This window comes from Melopsittacus undulatus, chromosome 4 (assembly GCF_012275295.1).
Source record: "Melopsittacus undulatus isolate bMelUnd1 chromosome 4, bMelUnd1.mat.Z, whole genome shotgun sequence".
Lineage (NCBI taxonomy): Eukaryota > Metazoa > Chordata > Aves > Psittaciformes > Psittaculidae > Melopsittacus > Melopsittacus undulatus.
The window spans coordinates 56,502,559-56,521,353 of record NC_047530.1 but is presented as its reverse complement, the minus strand read 5'-3'; the positions used below and the strand labels follow the sequence as shown (position 1 = coordinate 56,521,353).

The window sequence follows — 18,795 nt, the reverse complement described above, 5'->3', positions numbered from 1 at the left end:
ACTGCATGGTAGGGTAGTTTTATAAGACTAGCATGTTAATCTGTATTCAGGTTTAAATCTCATAAAGACCACTTGGTTTTAGAATAATTCTGGCTTTTGTGGCTTAAAACTTGCTGTTTTTCAAAGATTTTTAATATTTGATAGATGAGCATTTTAGTTCATAATCTAAAAGCTAGGTTAGAGTTGAACTTGTTTTTAGTAATATGAGATGAAGAAGGACAGGATGAGCTTACTAACAAGAGTATGAACAGATAGCTGGAGGACCTAGCTTTTCATTAATTTGGTATCTTGATACATAGTCCCCTTCAGGGGACACCAGAACATTGCAGGTGGATTCACCCATTGGTTTTAGTGGGATGAATCAAAGACAATTTTGTTCTTTTTAGGCTATGCTTCCAGTGAAACCAGAGCAAAATTTCCGTTGATTTAAATACAAAACCAAGGTAATGCTTAATGCTACTGTGAATTCTTGACTTGGATGATGAATTTCTGCTCTTCCAAAAGACTGTGAATTACTCTAATGGAAGTAATATTTGCAGGTGACATATTTGCAGTTTAATTTGTTTTTAAAGGCTTGGAATTTACTAAAAATGAGATAGCTATTTTTTTTTCCATTTAGGAAATTTCAAAGAGTCACTAGACCACTCTATTTTTTCACTTACATGCATGCATAAACTTAAATACTTGCTGCAATGTGGCAAATCAAGTATGGTGTCACGGACATTAGCCAATGACACTATACTGAAGTGCCATTCTTTTACCAGTATCCTCTTCCATATCCTTCAGCTACTCTTGAATATATTTTACATCAAAGGACCATTACTATATAAACATTTATATCTGGAAAATAAGTCATTTTCTTAACATTAATACTGTGTCTGCAAATGCTTCAATACTGCCTGAACTCTGCCCTTCAGTAGGATGAGTGTTGTATGTCTATGTGGCCCGATGTGTCACTGCTTTGTGGATACCAAGAAGGTGTGCTGACAGGTGATTTCTCTGACACATCAGAAGATAAGAAGTCACATTCCCAGCAAGCTCTGCACCCCCACACTTGGGTGCATAAGCTTGGTCCTGACAGAGTTACTTGTCCTGTCACTGGGCACCACTGAAAAGAGTTTGGAACCATCCTCCTGGCACTCTCCTTTGTGATATTTATATGTGTTAATGAGATCCCCTCTCAGTCTTTTCCTCTCTAGACTGAACAGGCCCATCTCCTGCAATCTCTCCTGATAAGAGAGATGTTCCAGACCCCTGATCATCCTTGTGGCCCTTTGCTGGACATTTTCATTAAAACAATGTGTTTTCATCCGTCAAGCAAGGGTATCTCTCTGCTCATGAATCTGAACAGCAAAGGCAAGCAATAAATCCCTTTGAATAATGTGATAGTACTCTATTATCATTCCTACATAGAAGATGCTTATTTACTGTTTTTATTACATGAAGGTGTCTTGGCAAGGATTCCAGCATTTTAAATTAATTCTGCTGCTTCCCAGTATACTCATTAGATAAAATCTGTTGAATTTGAATCATTGACCCTTAACCTGAAAACCAGTTTTACATATGTCCTCCAGGAAACACATTGTGTGTTTAACTTCCCCTATGAAAAATACAAAAAAACTGTGTACAAAAATGCAAGGATTAAGGGCCAGAGCCATGACAGAATTAGACTTGGATAGCAGATCTTGTTGGTGAGTGCTTGGCTCTTACATGGAGCTTCAGAAAATCTGGTCAGCTGGAAGAAGACCCTGTAGCCTCTTTCTTAGCAGCCTGCCAAAGAGATCACTTGGAAGTCTCTTGCTTTAAGATTCCTACTGGTAGTACTGGGTTTGTTTTGTTTATTTTAATTCTTTGAAGGGGATAACACAAATGAAATAGTCAGTATGAAGTTTTATCATCCTCTGCCTTTGGATGTCTGATTAAGCATGACTTGCTATGATTGGGATTTTAAATACCAGAAGTCTTCCCAATTACCTCATTACCCAAGGAATGATTGCTATTTCCAGGTATGCATCCTGTTGCCCACAGTTTCTCCCTCAGGATTTTCTGGCATCGTTCTTCCATTGATAGCCCTTACCAAAGCAAACCATGAACTGACAACTATCCCACGGTACCTCCTGAGTGTATTGCAGCATTGATGCAGTTTCTGCATGTGTTTTCTAAGAAACTCTTCCACTTCATTTTAGGAATATTCAGAAGCCTCATTTTATTTAAGGCGTTCAAAAGATAGAAATTGTGCATATCACAGGGAACATATCCTATCAAAAAATCACTTCTTGTAATTTCTTCTCTGATCATATAAACCACCTGTGAAAGGAAGTTACATGAAAGAATAATTTAAAAGTTATCACAAAGTATTTACAGCAAAACAAGTAGTGACATGTTAAATTGTTCTGGTTTTGAGTTCCCTGTTCTAATAGCTCTTCTGGGCATAACTGATTTGGAAAAAAATGGGGCTAAATATAAAAAATCAGTTATGAATTTCGAATGTATGCCCTGTCATGCAGTTTTGTAGAGAATGTTGCCTAAATTGTGTGGGACATACCCAAGTTTCCGTGCCAAGACCTGTAGTAGTATTTTGGCTTTTAATGCCTGAATTCCCATGTACTGAAACACCTTCTGGGTTCTAAGAAATCGACTCAAGATAAGATTTTGCTTGTACTTGAAACTGTCGGCAGCATTTTCTAATTGTAGAGCAGAATTTTCTTCTTATGTTTGAGCCTTAAACAGGTAACTCACACATACAGACAGCTGAAATTACTATCAATTTTGAGAGCCTTATGCAGACCTTACAAATGCTGAAAACACATGCAGGCTGTTTCATTACAGTGAAACAAAAAAACAACCATGGCCTATTTTTCCCTTTCATACATTACTAACACTGATATCCTCTTTCATCCTGAAAGAAATTCACACGGAAATATTAATAGCAACCTACTGTTTAATAAACATCTGCAGATGTAAGCAAGAGCCATTTAAGCTTGAATAAACACTCAAAACAAGAGAAGTGAGGAGTAATAATAAAGTTCAAATTTACCAAGAAGCATTGAGGGACTAATCTAGGAAATAATACTGGATTTTCAGAAGGTATATTTTTGAGGAAGTAACACAATTTTTTTACTTTCTTTAGGATTAAAAAAGAACCTGTCTCCCTCTGCTGGTTTTCAGAGAAAAAAAAGAAAGTTTATAGAGACTAAAAAACTAGAGGTGAAATTTTGATACAAATTACCAAATTTCCAGAATTAGGTCTTAAAACTTGATGCCTTTAAATAATAGGAGTAACCTTAAAGACATTAGAACTACTTGTCTTGATACTCCAAGGATAGGTAGATTTTCACAGCATTTACTCTGTTTAAGCTAATGGTTTCTCAGTAGATTTAACATGATTTCTTTATATGTACATAAGATAAATTTAAACTGTTTAGCCTTTAATTCAAGCATCACTGAATCTTGTAGCTATCCTGAAGAGGAGCCTGATATTGACTTTGTAAATGTAGATGCATAATTTTTCTGCATAGCAGCATAAGCTGCTCCATAAATGTGAGTCACAGGCCATAAAGCTTTTGAAGACCACACACACACAAGAATAGCCACAGTGGTTACAACTGCATGGGGTTTCTTTGGATTGCACCGGGGCTGTGGTGCTGGAGATGTTCACACCTGGCCAAAATGCAGCGTTGCCCACTCCGCTGAGCTGTGGGTCCCTGCCATGCTGTTGCCCTAGACAACTCCACAAGGTAGCTAGACACCCATATGTGGTCTGTGCCAGGGACAGTGTATCAGCACGATGGGGGTGAACCTTGTGTTGCAATCCCCACCCTGATGAATAAATGTTCGGGAATTTCCATGGAACAGATGTGCTACAGAGTAAGTACCATGTTCTGGTACACGTCATGGTAGCTGCAGAGAGGGTTTTGTCCTTGGTACGATGTGCTCCATCTTCCTATTGTCAGAGGAAACAGTTGTCGTTTAATAATCCCTATGCTTCTACTAACAATTTCCCGTTCACAAAAAGGATACTCTAACAACAGGCATCAAGTTTATTCCTTCCAGTTAGTTAAAGGCGAGTAGCAATTCCAGTAGTTAAATTAAGGCATGCATCTGTTAAATTTGGATGGCTTACATAATGTATCTTAGGCTGAGAAGAAAATAAGGCAATTTTGAGTTTAAAATTTTGGGTTTTCTTTCTTTTTCATTTTTTTTTGGTAGGCTTGTTTGTGTTGTTTTACTCCCCACATTATCTTCACCAAAACACATTTGTTATGCTTTGTTACATGTAGCCATCCTTTTCATCTGTGTATACATCACGCTTCCTTGAATCCTAAGTATTGTTTTAAAAGGCATCTGCCAGCTGCAGTTTGTCATATTCACAGTTAATACCAGTGTTAGTATATCTAGTTACACAAGTTGATTTGATTTTTGCACGTTGTGTGGGAAGTCTTTTGTGAAGTTTGAGTATCGGGGTAGGGAGCACAGCGCTTGCTTTCTTCAAATATTTGACCAGGTTCTCTCATGTTTATTTTGCCTGTAGTATGCTCTTTGGATTTTAACAAAAATGTTCCTTAATAAGATTGCACGGAGTTTTACTGCTTGTCTATCTGCAACACACATTTATTTTAACAAGATACAACTTTACCAAGTGTCTCCTGAAAGCATTTGGTCCATGTATCACAGAAAACCTATGTAGTAGCAAAGCAGAGACTGCTGAGACACACACCTTGTGCTTTGTATTTACATGGGCATATTAGTAACTTCCTGTGTAAGAAATACTTTAAAACTGATGTCATGTTTTCGTGTGGGAATGTGTAACTTGTAATTATCAATTCACAAGCAAGTCTGCAGGCTATATCATTGTTCCCTTCATTGAGTCCTGCTATCCAGAAACTGGACTTCTAATGTCAAGCAGTTCCCTCTCTGGAAGCAGAATTATTTTGCCTGCCCAGCTATGGAGAATGCTACATGGTATCTGATATATAAGTGCTGTTTCTAAAACTGGCTGGTACTGCTTCTGGAGTGTGATAATTGGTATACATGTCATGTGAATGTAGGTGAAAAACAATGAAAGCAGAGTCAAAACCACTGATGTTGAAGCTGCTTTTCAGCACCAGGGGTGAAAGCAAAGGAAGGAATACAATATTCAGTGTGATAAAAGCAAAGTGGTAGGTAGCTGTGTAATATAAAGTACCTTTAGAATATTTTACAAAACTGACATACTGCTTAAAAAGATAGGCTTAAATTATTAAAATAAATGCAGAATAGCAGGAATATTTTCTGACAATAAGGAAATGATTCGTAAGGGAAGGCACAGAAGGTTCTTGCCATTATTGTGGTACTGGTAGGCAGGCTTGAAAATAGTCCAAAGTTCTGCAGCAGTACATCGAATGAACCAAATAATCTTTCCTATCTCAACTTTTATGATTCATATTTGACTTGGTCATGCTGCCATATATTACGTAACATGATGGAGGTTGATCAGAGAGTCAGAGAGTCATGATCTTGTTGAAATTGTTGGCTGTTGTAGCTGCCTTTTATTTAGGCTAAGCAGATTAATGCTCCTTTGGTTAGTGATGGATGAAACATAGACAAGTGCTTGTCCCAGGACTAAACCCTGTGGCCAGGGAGTCAGAGGCATAATCCAGAGCACTTTAATGTGAATTGTGTACAAGAGGGGAAATGGCACAAACACCTAGGAATTATTTTGCACCAGGTCCATTAGGAACCGAGTAAGGAAGGCACTCCACCTCCACAAGGTATCATTTAAACTGCCAGAACTATGAAGATATGAGAGGATAGCATAGATAATCTCCCCCTGTAGATGCTAGGAAACCTCACTGTCTGTATGTCATTGAGCAGACACAGCACATTCTGGAGACCCTATCTGTATAACAGGTTTTCCCATGTCAGTCATTATAGGATTTTCTTACGAGAAGACAATTCTGTCCATCATTTCTACTGCCAAACGGAAAGAGTGCTCACATAAGAACCTCTTGCTACACTTCTAGGTAAAGGCCAGGATGTGAAGGTGATCAGTGAAACCAGATGGGAGCAGCCTTCAGGCTCCTGTTACAATGAGACACAATGTTTATCCTTCAGCCAAGAGATGTGCAGGGCACAAGAAGAGTCTGAAGGCCATCCCAAACCTGTGTGGACAGTGCAGCACAGCACAGGCCTACATGTAGTTGTTATGTGGGTCTCTAGCTCCTCCATATACAGTGTCTGTCCTGGCCAGGATCACTACAGGAGCCCAGCAGAAGGGTTAGCCGGCAGATTTGGCTGCCAGAACAAAAAATCTGAAGGGCAATCCAAAAACAAGGTGCATTTGAACAGTCTGGAAAGAAATGTGGACCTCGAGAGCAAAGTATATGTCTTCTACTGATGCACTATCTGGTGTTCAAAACTGAAGCAGAAATGACTTACCGATTGTCAATATCGCAGTGATCTTAGAAAGGATTGATTTCTCCTCATAATAACTGACAGCCTGAAAAAAATCTTGATGTCTTAGATCACGAGGGTAGTCAAAACTCTGGTAACTTCTTAAATCTGTGTAGTTAAAGAATCACACCTGTGATAGTTCCACAGGAACAGGCTTTGTGTCAGCCTTCTGTCTCTTGCTGAAGTCACCTGCAAGGGCTTTCATTGACCTAAATGGTGCTAGGTAAAGATTTATCTGATAGAAAATTCTTAGATGCTAAAATGGTGGGAGTTCTACACAATCACATAGCAAATGTCACTGCCAGCAATGTATTCACCAGTTGTTTTTATTATTTTATTTATATTGCTCCTAAACCGGCACTTTTTCATGTGTTTTCATGCTTCATTAAGCATTTTGTATTCTGTGAACTTTGGTGTGCTACAAATGCTGAGTAAAACACCAGTAGGCATAAACTGAATTTTTTGATTATGTTAAGTAGTATCCCCTGAAGTGATGGAATATTAACTTATTCTCTCTGGAACTCATTTGCATGTACATTCAAGATGGTATTGTTACTTTTAAATGCCCATTACAACTTTTAATTTGATCTTATGCTGGGCCTATTGTCTAAACTTTGTATAAAATCCCACAAGCAATACTGTTGAGCATACTCAAAGCATTATGTTCTTTTGAAGCTATTGTGAAGGTCAAACCAAAATATTGTCTTTTTGAAACGTGTTGGCACGTCAGGAGCTGACAACAGGAATCTGCTGGGGCTGGCGAAGTCGTTTTTGAAGTTAAATTAAGCAAGATTCTGCTCAGGGGAACACGTTGTTCCAAACCACTGCAGTCGTCAACTGGCAAGTGACTGAAGTATTTCCTTCTGGAACCGAACCCCATGTTCTCCGGGACACCCCCGTTTCCCAGGCGTTTCTCGGCCTCTTCCCCGATGCCTTTCCGCTGTGGCAGGCAGGGGCAGCACCCTTCCTCCGCGGCCAGCGCTGGCGGGGAAGTTCATTGTGTCCGCAGCTCGGCCGCAGCCTCCCAGACGGACATTTTCGGTGCGTTGTGCAAGTTTCCAGTCATGCCGAGCATCCTACGGAGATGGGGCGATAAGAGGAGGAAATGACGGAGAGTCACCTCAGGGCCACACGGGCCGCGCTGCCGTGGCCAAAGGGGCCCGGCCGACACAGCCGCGACTGTTACAGCCGGGCTACAAGGCCATTCCTGCCCCCTTCGTCGGACGGGGTGGGGAGGGCCCGGTACCGTTCTTGCCTGCCAAGCCCTGCAACATACTCCATAGCCCTGGAGAACCGACGGCAGACACAAGTGGAGCAGCCGCCGGCAGCCGCCTGAGGCAGGGTGCGGCTCCGCGCCCCGCCCCGCGGGCCGGAAGTGAGCGCACGGCGGCGGAGGTGGCTGAGGGGCGGGCGGGGGCTGTCTGCAGGCGGGCAGGAGGCACGGAGGGAAATGGCCGCTCCCGTGTGGCCGCGGCGCTGCGAGGTAGGCACGGGCAGCCTCCAAAGCTGGCCTGGACGGGGCTCTGCTCCCCCCATCCTGGTCCTGTCCTTCTCTGCCGATGCCCGCTTGCTCCCGACCCCCCTACCCTGCCCCGGGTCGCTCTTCTCCCTCAGGGGTCTCCGCAACGCGACCCTCTGCCTCCGGGTGCTGCTCGCTGCTGGCCCGGCCTCGGCGCGGCTCTGGGCCCAGCCGGTGTCCCCTCCGCTGCCGGCTTGGCACTTGCGAGCGGTGGGGCTTGGGGCTCTTTGGGTGCCGGGTGGGCAGGGGCCAGGCACAGCCTAACCCTGCCGCTTCCCCCCTGTGTGGGCTCCGGTGAGGCGGCGGCAGCGCTACCCGCTTCTGGTAGTTCATCGGCTGCCCGCTTTATTTAGAGCGGTGATCCGGGACGCCCTGAGGAGCTGGTCGGCTTCTTAGCACTCCGGGTATCAGACATGCTTTGTGTACCCAAGGGTGAAGTGTCCGAGGTTGGCCAGTACTTGTTACCTGGTGCTGAGCAGGAGGCGCTTTGGAAAGGTGTTCGGGAGCCTGAGCGCTCGCCTTGCAGCGAGGGGACCTTGGCTGTCGGTGCAGTAACCCACCAGGTTTACATTTCCTTTTGTTTTCAATTTCTTGCCGGCTTTTTGAGTCGACTATGGGTCGGTGGGTTATAGTGCTTCCAGAGAAGATGGCTGTTGACAAAGCTGATCCTTCAACAGCTCTGCAGCTTCCTCTGGGAGCTTTTCAGATCCTAGTAGTACAAGGAAGCTGACTTACTGTTCGTAACGTGATCGAGTTTACTATTCTGTGTCAGTACAATAAAATAACGATACACCTGCATCCTTGTTAGCACAAGTAACCTCCCACTAACAGCTATAATGTAGTAAGATGCACTCAAAGAGCTCTGCTCTTTGCTGTCATTGTGTTATTACAAACGTGGTCCTAGAGCATAGACAGTTAAAGCGATTTGGGATAGGGGAGAGATGCAGAGGTTTAAAATTACAGCTTTGCATGTCTAATGCAAATCTGTTTGAGAAGGGAACTGAAAGCTCAAGAAAACATATGTGATGGTTGTAAAACATGTTGTGCAATACCTACTTAGAATACAAACTGTGTACAAGAGTGGTGATGATGGATGATTTATGAAGAATCAAAGGGGAAGCAGAAGTAAGGCAGTAATGAAATCTGGCAGACAAAAGTATTTTGTTAGTTGGTTTTGTTAGCTTTCAAAGCAGTTGTGTCCCTCACTCCCCAAGACTGAGAGGAGGCCTGGAAAAAACTCATGCATCTGTGAGGAGGAGAAGTTGTTTAAAGTGGGCTCACCACAATAGGGGAGGAGTAACTATAATGCCCACTGGCTTTCAGTTGAAAAACAAATCAAAACAAAACAAACAAAAACAAAAAGTTGAAGCAAAATTAGTAATAATAAATGGACAGTGAAAGGAAGTTGCATAAAAGGTAACCGCAGTGAGAGAAAGCACAGGGAGAAATAACGAATACTTGAAGTTAAATGGCCTTTTGTTGAGGGAGGAGAGCTACAAACCAAACAAGTAATAAATTATTTAGGCCCACCTTCTTGAATGTTTTATTTGAACAATTTTTTACATGAAGGTGCTTGTGTGTAAAAAATACATAGGTGTCTAGAAAGACTTAAAATTTTGATTGATTTAATAAAATAGATTTGTCCTGTTTAATTACAGTACAATAGTAATCCTGATTTACATATTTGAGGTTCGTTTTTCATTTGGGAGTATTATTGTCATCATTAGGAACTCAAAGGTTCGTCAGTACAGATTATTGGTGCCTATAAATGATGACTTAGTTATTTTTATCATTTTTGAGTTATTCTCTACATAGCAGCAAAGGAAACTGAATGCCTTAAGTAGATTCATCTCAAAATGTTAAGTAAAAAAAAACTTTTCAGAATTTGTGTTCCTCTGTTTGTTTCTTCTCAAACTCAGTTAACTTGAAACTGTTGGTATTTCTTATCCAGTGCTGCTATTATATCTGTGATCTAGGTGAAGAAACTTGAATTCAATCATTGCTTACAAAATAAAAATGCGGATGTGGTTTTTGGGTTTTTTTAGTTGTTATTTCAGGCTTTCATGCTGGGGCCAAAACCAGACCAGTATGGGGTTTTCCAGAGAAATGAATTCTAGGACTGAATTTTATTAGAATAAGATTGTGCATTGTTTATATGTAAACTCATGAACAATCTTAAGGCAATCTTATGGAAGCTTTAAAAATTGCAATAAACATTGATAAGTAGGACACTATTAGCATAAGTGTAACAACTAGAATTCATAAAATATGTGTTTTAAGGTCAACCTTAATGATGTTCAAATAATGGTCTTCCAATTTTTTTATTTTTGAAGTACTGCCTTGTAGTGCCTGCAGCTGGTGCAGAAATTACTGTGGTGTTTACTTACTTACTTTTAGAATAGCACAACGAATTTAAAAATGAGGGAATATGGCACAATGTAACTTGTTTGCTTTGTGGAAGTGTAACTGTAAACATATTCTATTTTAAGTAGAAGATATGGATGTGTAATTACTTAACAGAATCAGAGTTCAGTTTTTATCAGCAGTGGTCAGTAACATCCGTCATCTAATACAGCATTCATCCAGCCCCTTTGTACCATGAGAAGATTGCTGTGATGTCAGTTCTTGCAGAAGAATACAGGAGTTGTTTCCAGGCTGGGCAAGTATGCAAAGGAGGAAATGTTTCAAAGTATGCCAGTAATGATAAACTTCTCTTCATCTAGATAAGATTTAGAATATTTTTCCTCAAAGCTCACATTAAAAAAGTTATGAGAAATGTTACTGTGATCTGTACCTTGGAAGAAATGCATCATGAGGTTATTTACTTAGAGTAAGTTTTGTTTGTTCCAAATGGTGGTCACTGCAGAGTACTTCCATTGAAGAAATTGAAGCAGAGAAAGAAGGTGTGTTGGTGTATTCCATGTAACTTGTAGTTTTCAGGTGTGTGGCATTACAGTTATAAACAAAACATCGCTTACAAAGAAACAACTGTAACTGGAAACTTGCAGTATGAGGACCTCATGGTATTTGTGTTAAGAGTATGCCGCTGGTTCAGATCTTTCTCTTCAGAGGCTGGTTGCTGCATGCTGACCTAGGAGAAATAATTTGGTCCATATAGATTTTGTAGCATGCAGGTTTCAATATTAGAGTTGATGTTTGTAGTTACAGGAGAATACATAGGGAATGGGTCACTGATAGCTCATAAGGTGCTCTGTTTAGATTGTAGTCACAGCAGAAAAGCAGAGGGTGGTGAGTTACAAGGTTTGCATGAGTTCAGCATGCAGCTGGACAAATTCCTGGAGGGAAAAAAATCCATCATGGGTCTTTAACATTAGAGAACTTACCTCAGGATTCAGGAAGTACTTGAGTGGCAAATTAGTGGAGACTAGAAGAGTATTTTGAGGAAGTGCCATTGCATGCTTGCCTTGGTTTACCTTTTTTTCCATTTGCATTTCTGAAGCCACCCTCAGAGGCAAGTTAAGAATGTGATGGAACCTTTGGTCTGACTGAGTCAGCCATCCTGTTCAGTTCTCTACCAGTGCAGTGTTCAAAAAAAACCCAAAACAACAAAGTAATCACTGATTCAATAGGTCCAATATAGTATTTTCTGATGTGTAAAGGAAAAAGGTACATGTAAGTAGTAAGTTGTCCTGTCAATCAACAATTCTGCATAATACTTTAATAAATACTAGGTTTGTGAATAAGCATCTGCTGACTATAACTGAAACTGCAAGTTTCATGTCTGAGGGAAGCTCATATGCTGAAGCAGGTGGTAGAAATAATTTGGCTACTGCAGCAGAATTGTATTTTGTTAGACTGGTAGGTTGATATTAATACAGTGATGCAGAGTTAAATCTGGGATAGAGTTGTGGTGACATGGTTTTCTCTCCCTTTGCCTTTAGTGGTTTTGATTTATGTTTTGTTGAGGGTATATACTGTGCACTGGTGCACAGGGAGTAGAATAGGATTTTTGTGGGGGAGGGTTGTTTTCATCTCCCTGCATTAATAGCATTGTACATTGCATCATGAACTTCCTGCATTCTGTTGTATTTTGAATGCTTTACGATGTTAGGGGGATATTTGCAGGGCTTATTTCAGGCATAGAACTTGAGAAAATTTGAGGCTTTACCATGGTCTTCTGTTTATGTTGTAGAGTGTTATAAAACTATATGGAAGGTGTTTGGGCATCTCTATTTGGGTAATTAAAGCAGGTAGCACAGATGTTTCTTTGCTCTTTTGCCTGTTCTCTCCACACTTTAGATGCTGTCTATATTTTCTTTTTTTTAATTGAACTGAATATGTAGTTTAAAATGTTGTCTACATTCTGCTTAGTACTACTAGTATTTGGATGTAGTACAGATAGATGCTCCAGGTAATCTGTTATGCTCTGCTGTGGTCAGGCCTGTGCTATGTGAATGACTGGAACACCTGCAGTGTTGCTGTCTGTTTAAAGCCCTGAGTACTCATGTCACCTTCTCATAGCTGACACTGCTTTGAGCAGGTAGTGGAACTAGAGCTCCTCCTGAGGCCCCTTAATTGTTCCATGAAAGTGATATTCCAGAGTAAAATTATTTTGCGAATCATGGAATACTATGCAAATTACTCAGCTGGGGAATCAAAATACTTGGGGCAATGGCATTACTTAAACAACCAACCAACCAAAACAAACAAAAAAAACCCCCACAAACAAAAAAGCAAAAAAAATCCACCACCAACAAGAAACTGCAACCAAACTCAAAACCTAAACCTAATGCTGATTCTGTGTGGAATATTTTGTATTGCATGAGTATTTTGAAGTACCCTTTGAAAAGAGGATTGGGGGGGAAAAAGTGTGAGTCCTGGAGAAAAGCACCACTTTAGAGGTGGCTCAAAAGCAAGAGAAGTAGTAAAAGTTTTTAAAAGCAAACTTGCAACAGAAGGAGTGGTAAAGGTCTTTTCCAACCCAGTTGATTCTATGGTTCTAGGATATGAAAGCATTATTCTGTAAATCGAAACATTGCAACAGAACTAAAATTCTTAGCCGTTGTCAGACAATGCTGGAAATAGGTTTGGCTGTAAGGCATGGAAAAGAAAACTATCTTTGCCAAGTGCATCAGAGTGAAGCAGCCTGGGATGCCATTAGTTTCATTATTGCTTTTTCTAGTATCTTCATCCAGAAAATACTGGGAAGGAACAGAATTGCGGATATGCTGTTAGAGAGCTGAGAACAAAATGGGGAGAAATAGAGATGCAAAAGTTGGTGAGTAGTTTTTACAGCTGATGAAACTGCTGTCAAGTTTCCTGTTGGTTTGTGTCTTCAGCTGATTGGCTTTAAGGACTTGTCATGCTTCAAACATTTATAAAGATTATCCTTATAATAAATCCATCTTGTCCAGTAACAAACTCATTCTACTGCTTTCTTGTGAGTTCTTGGCAACGTTGGGTTGCTTGTTTTTATGAAACTTATGGAATTTCATTATCTTTAAGACTCCTGTCTCTTCAGCAAACTTAAATCATGACTGGATGCAAAATTTTGGAGGGAGGAGCATGACAGCACAAATATGCTGAAGAGGCTTGCAAACATACTGTACCAAATAGCTTTGTATCCCCATCTACTGGTGGGGTGGCTTGCAGAAGCTAATGGTGCAAACAGCTGATTCAAGGAGGGGAAGAGTGCTTGATGGCAATGGAAAACATGATCTGTAGGTAGCTGTAGCTGTCTACACAAAGATTTGGTATGTCATGACAGATGCTTTCACCCTTTGTCTCTTTTGGCACACTGAGCAAAAAAATCAAGATTCTACACTTACAAGGTATGGCATATCTAATAACAGTCTTATGCACACTGTCCTGGATGAAAAATAGTTAAGTAAAAGAGTTGATAGATGGTTCCAGAAGCAGTGAAACAGCTGAGACTGGATTTTTCATGGGATTTGTTGCCTATATTGAAAGACCTTGAAGCATTTCTGAATGCTTCCTGTTCTAGTACTGGGAGCACCCTGTTCTTACCTAGCTGTCAAGTTCAGAGGTTTTGTGATCAAAATGTACTTTTTAGACATAAATGAAATTTCAAAAGTTGAAATGGAGTTCCTACTGTTGATACAGCTGCTTAAGTATTTACTAGGTGAATGATTTGTCAAAACAGAAAAGAGTGCTGGTTCTTAATTGTGCCCAATTAAGAACTGCACCTGTACTTAAGCTAATGAAATTGGCTTTGAAGATTCTGTAGGTATGATGCAAAATGAAATAATTTGATCTGTGGGTTAACTTTGTTAATCTCACCTATAAGGGGTCATTTTCTAATTTTGCTGAAGTGACTGGATTAAAGAACCTACTGAGTTTTTAGTGGAAAGGTAGTATAATAGAACTATATACCTAATCCACTAGTCTTTCAGGACTACTTACGTACATGTTTTTGAAAAACTTCCAATTTAAACCTAACAGTGTCTTAAAAAAATACTGGGCTTACTCATTACATGACTTCTTGAAGTATCTGTTCAGTTGTTTTTGAGATTGCTACAATCTGAATGCATCTGGCAGAGAGGGTTTTTGAACATCAAAGTTTTTGTGGTTTTTCTTGCTAAGGAGTTTTCCTGCTGTAGCAAATGTCTTGCTATGAATTCCTTTCCAGACGATTAGTGCTTTCCACAGTATATTATGGTTGTCCTATTTTGCTGAGTTTTCCTGGTCTCCTACAAAACTTCGACTGTTTCTGGTATGCTGGCAGGATTTTTTAATTATGAAGTTACTATCATTCACTGTTATGCAAACACCTCAAATACCCTCAAATATTTATTTACTTATTAATGGCAAAATAACCATTAAGTTATTGTGAAAATTACACTTGCTTTGAGGCAGCTCTGGCTACTATATGTCAGGGTTTTACTTTGTAAGGAATGCAGGAAATGGTCTGACTTGTTATCATTGCTTCTGTATTTAGTGCTTGGGCTCTAGGGAATTTATGTGCACTGATTTGTGATAACTAGAGAGTATTTCTTAAGAATGAATTACCAAATAATATGTTCTGTGCTTGTTTAGCTCTAGAACAAATTACAAATAGTATGTTGAAAGTCTTGGGTTTGTTTTTTGTTTTTTTAGTAGAAAATTATTGTGCAACTCCTCTTAAGTAGGGAATTATGTTCAAGTGTATGTGAGCAGATGGTGAGATTACTTCTGCTTAAGGTAAGGGGATTTATCTCTAATAAAGTCATCCCTTGTTCATTAAGACAGAAAATTGATTTAGATTTTGGGAGTCATTGTCCAGGTGGAGATGTAATATCCTGTATTGATTCTCCTGAAGTTTTTAACCAAAACTCTATACATTTCTCATTAGAAATAAACTTCTTCATGGCTCAATTTGCTAAATTAGTGCATGTGTAAATATATTTATTTTTTGTGTAAGCCTCTGTAAGTGAAAATCTGGTTTCCATTCCATATAAAAGGTTTGATCTGAAGGAGATGGTCAGGCATCTATTCTGTTTCTTTGTTCTTGATATTAATAAAGTTTTGTTGCTGCATTTTTAAAGAACATTTTATTCTTCTGAAATAATGAATAATGCTGAAATAAAATTACTTGGCAATACACAGGTACTTGAGTGAGCAAATTGACTTTAGGCTCTAATCACATTTATTCAGAATTGCCACCAACGAAGTGTTGCTTTTAGGGAAACTGCTAGACTGGAGCCAGAGAAGGTCGGCAAGCTGATGTTTGATCACATCTGGTCAAATACTTAAAGAAAATACTGCTTAAAGGCAGCTAAGTCCAACTGCAAGAGACAGATTACTTTTTTGTCAAGGCAGTAGATAAATCAGGTGGTTGATATTTTTAGACCTGTTTTTAAATGAAGCAGGCAGTGTTGGTGAGTTACTGTTAGGGAAGCATAAATATGCTGGATTTATACAAAGTATGAATGTGTCAATTTAATTTCAAATTTAGGGAAGAAGTGTGTTTGATGCATTCTTTAAGTGTTTGGAGAGTTCTCAGTTGTGCTTTTCAAGGTGAACAGATTGACAGCTGAAAACTGATTATTACTGTTACTTAAAATAGTATGCAGCAGTTGAGATAAGAACAATCCTGACTCTCTGAGGATTGTTTCTGGGTCTTCGGATGAGCTCTAGTTGTGAGAAACTTCTGATGAATTCCTATGGTATGGTCAGAAATGGTTCAGGTATCTGGTTTTATTGTTTCTGGGATGTGCTTTGAAACATTTTCTTCCAAGTGTTGGAGAGGAGTTCCCTGCTAATAGATGACTCAAATGGAGTTTGCCTTTCTCTTTGTAAATGTTGGAGAAGTTCAAATTCTGCTCAGCCTTTGAACTTAGATGGCTACAAAGTCAGAAGTTCAAAGTGAAGCTAAACTTGTGTGAAAATGTTAACTGTGAGGCAGTGTAGTTAGCATTTAAAAGAAGGTCTGTCTTTGTTTTAGTCATGATTATGTCTATGGAGCTTTTCTTATGTTTTATCACATGAATTGACTGCTTAAAACTGGCATGCAGGATAAAGTTTAGCTAAAACTATTGCAATTTTTAAAAAATTATTTATTAGTTTGTAACTTCAAACTGTTTGAAAACTGCAGACTGTTTATCAAATTTAACAAATTCATACACTGGTTCGGTTTTAGAAGTTTCCCAAGGACAGGACTTGAATACAGTGACCAAATTGAGTGTGTGAGACTGTCTTGCAAAAAAAATAATAAAAATTCAACTTTTCAGATAACTGATGATATTCTGCTGTCTTCAATACTAGAAGTCACTGGGTTTGTAAGTGCAAGTGTGCAGTCAGATACTGACAATGACGCACTAATGTGAAACTGTAAAATAAGCAATTCTTGAGTGATTGGGATTGTCTGTATGTTCCAAATGGAAGTGCTGCAGTAGCTGTGCACCATGTTTGAGTGTTAAGGAATGTACGCTTATCTGCAGTTGTGACTGTGAAACAGCGACACTACTGTGAGTAGGAGACTGCTTGGCGAGTATAGAGATCAAAGCTGTCAATTTCAGCAGAAAAATAAGGCTTCCTGCTTTTTCAAGAAGCCAGAGCTGCTGTTATATATAGTTACTTTGAAGGCCATGTAATCTTGATTTTTTTTTCTTCAAAAAGAATCACTTGCTGCTGTAATTATCAAGCAGTACCAGAATGCATTGATAATCTTCAGAGTTGTAGCCCAAACAGTTCTGAGTAGTCTCAGAAAATATGATCCTATTTAAGTGTTTTGAATAAAATGCAGGAAAAAAAATCCTGCTATTTAGAATCATTAGGCAACAGCAGGACTGTGAAAACTGCACTTACTCTATGCTTCTGCTGCTGCTTGGGAAAGCCAAGTAGCAATTATTGAGAGGGCTTCCTAAGTCAGAGTGTTCTTGCATCTGAAAATTTGACATAGTAATTTTAACCAGCTGTAAGTTAATAAGGAGATTAAAGCCTTCTTGGATATCTAGGTAGTCTGAGCAGTTGGTGTAAAGTATATCAGGCTTCTCATTAGGATGTTATCTGTGGCTGGTAAGCTTAGACCATTTACAAAATCCTTAGTACATCTTTAGGAGAAGATTGAGAATGACTGTCCTGCTAACAGGAGGATGGCAAGTAACTGAATGCCACTGAAGGCCACAGCCGTGCTGTAAATGGGATGAGAGTAATGCACTGTCTATAAAAGAACTCAGCAAAATGTTTTGGGTTTGGGTTTTAGTGTTTTTTTTTCTGGTTTGGTTTTGGTTTTTGTTTTTTTTTATTTTTTTTTTTATTAAATCAGTTCTCTGCTCAGTTTCAACACTCAGCTGTGCAGGTAAGCAGTAGGTAAGACAGGATTTCTTCCTAATGGCAATAGTTATGGCTTTAGTGAATGTCAAACGCTGCAGCTTAATATGTTGTATGGAAAAGGGTCTGGTGTCTCCTCTTTTCTGTAGGCTTCATCCATGTTGAATATAATTATCTCACAGAATGGATACATACTAGTAATGCATCCTTAAGCTCCTCCTTAAGGCTTTATTCCTCAGGACTTTAGTTGAATGGTTTTCAGGGTTTTATAACTTGGTTAGTCTGTCACTCTTTCAGTCTTTCTGAAGACACCCTCTTTCATTTAAATTTTATCAGGTACCTGTAACATCAGTTCTGGTTTAGTCTTGCTTTATGAAGGGTTTCACCTGAATTTATATTTTCAGACTTAGCTGAAATGTGTAGAAACTTGTGTAGTCTGTCCTTCACAGTATAAGCCACTGAAATAAAGTAGGTAAAACAAAAGCTTGGCCAGAGTCTTAAGGAATTTAAAGAATGTGTTAGAAATCTGTTAGAAATCTTGGAGTCTATGGTGAGTTGACAGAAGTACAGTTGGTTCATTTAAAGCATGTATCTCTGGTCTAATTCAAGTGGGTGGATGGGGGATGGAACCAGAAAATAAACCTCTGCTAATGGGTGTGAATAGTAATAAAGACAGACTTTTGAGTTATCTACATTATTTGCTGCAGAGAACTCTTGTAGATTGCTACATTACTTAAAACTATCATGATTTACATCTAAAGGGTTCATCTGGTTCAGTGAAACTGTGTTTTAATGAGGATTGCTGTTTATGTAACCCTCCTAGCAGAAACTCATTATTCATGATTTTTATCTTGCTACTTGGTATGCATAGTAGGTGTCTTCCAGTAGCATCTTACCTCCTGGACTCAGCTGTAATCTGATTGTGTGTGAAAACTGTAGAATAAGGTAGAAATAATATTGAAAAATAACAGCTCTTGTGGAGATCTCTTGTAAGATTATTTTAATAAAAGGCATAAATATTGTGGTGAATATAGGTAGTTGTATAATAATATACTGAATGCAAGACTGGAATTAGGGAATGCAAGATGTCATTTTCTTGGTGGTGGCCTTTA

General features: G+C 39.3%; 1 protein-coding gene and 1 long non-coding RNA gene across 3 annotated transcripts in view; one reads left to right on the top strand and one right to left on the bottom strand.

The window, feature by feature from the left end:
* Positions 1-6,739: 6,739 nt before the first annotated feature.
* Positions 6,740-7,789, bottom strand: LOC115947199 (uncharacterized). Its single transcript, XR_004081147.1, has 2 exons — positions 7,679-7,789; positions 6,740-7,508 (listed from the first exon to the last, which is right to left on the bottom strand). It is a non-coding gene; the product is annotated as an uncharacterized lncRNA (long non-coding RNA).
* Positions 7,790-7,839: 50 nt separating this feature from the next.
* Positions 7,840-18,795, top strand: part of PIK3C2A (phosphatidylinositol-4-phosphate 3-kinase catalytic subunit type 2 alpha) — a 53,783-nt gene continuing 42,827 nt past the window's right edge. For both annotated transcript variants that reach the window (XR_004081145.2, XM_005153273.3), the window contains exon 1: positions 7,840-7,915. The gene's annotated coding sequence lies outside the window, so the exon portion shown is untranslated. The remainder of the gene's footprint in view (positions 7,916-18,795) is intronic.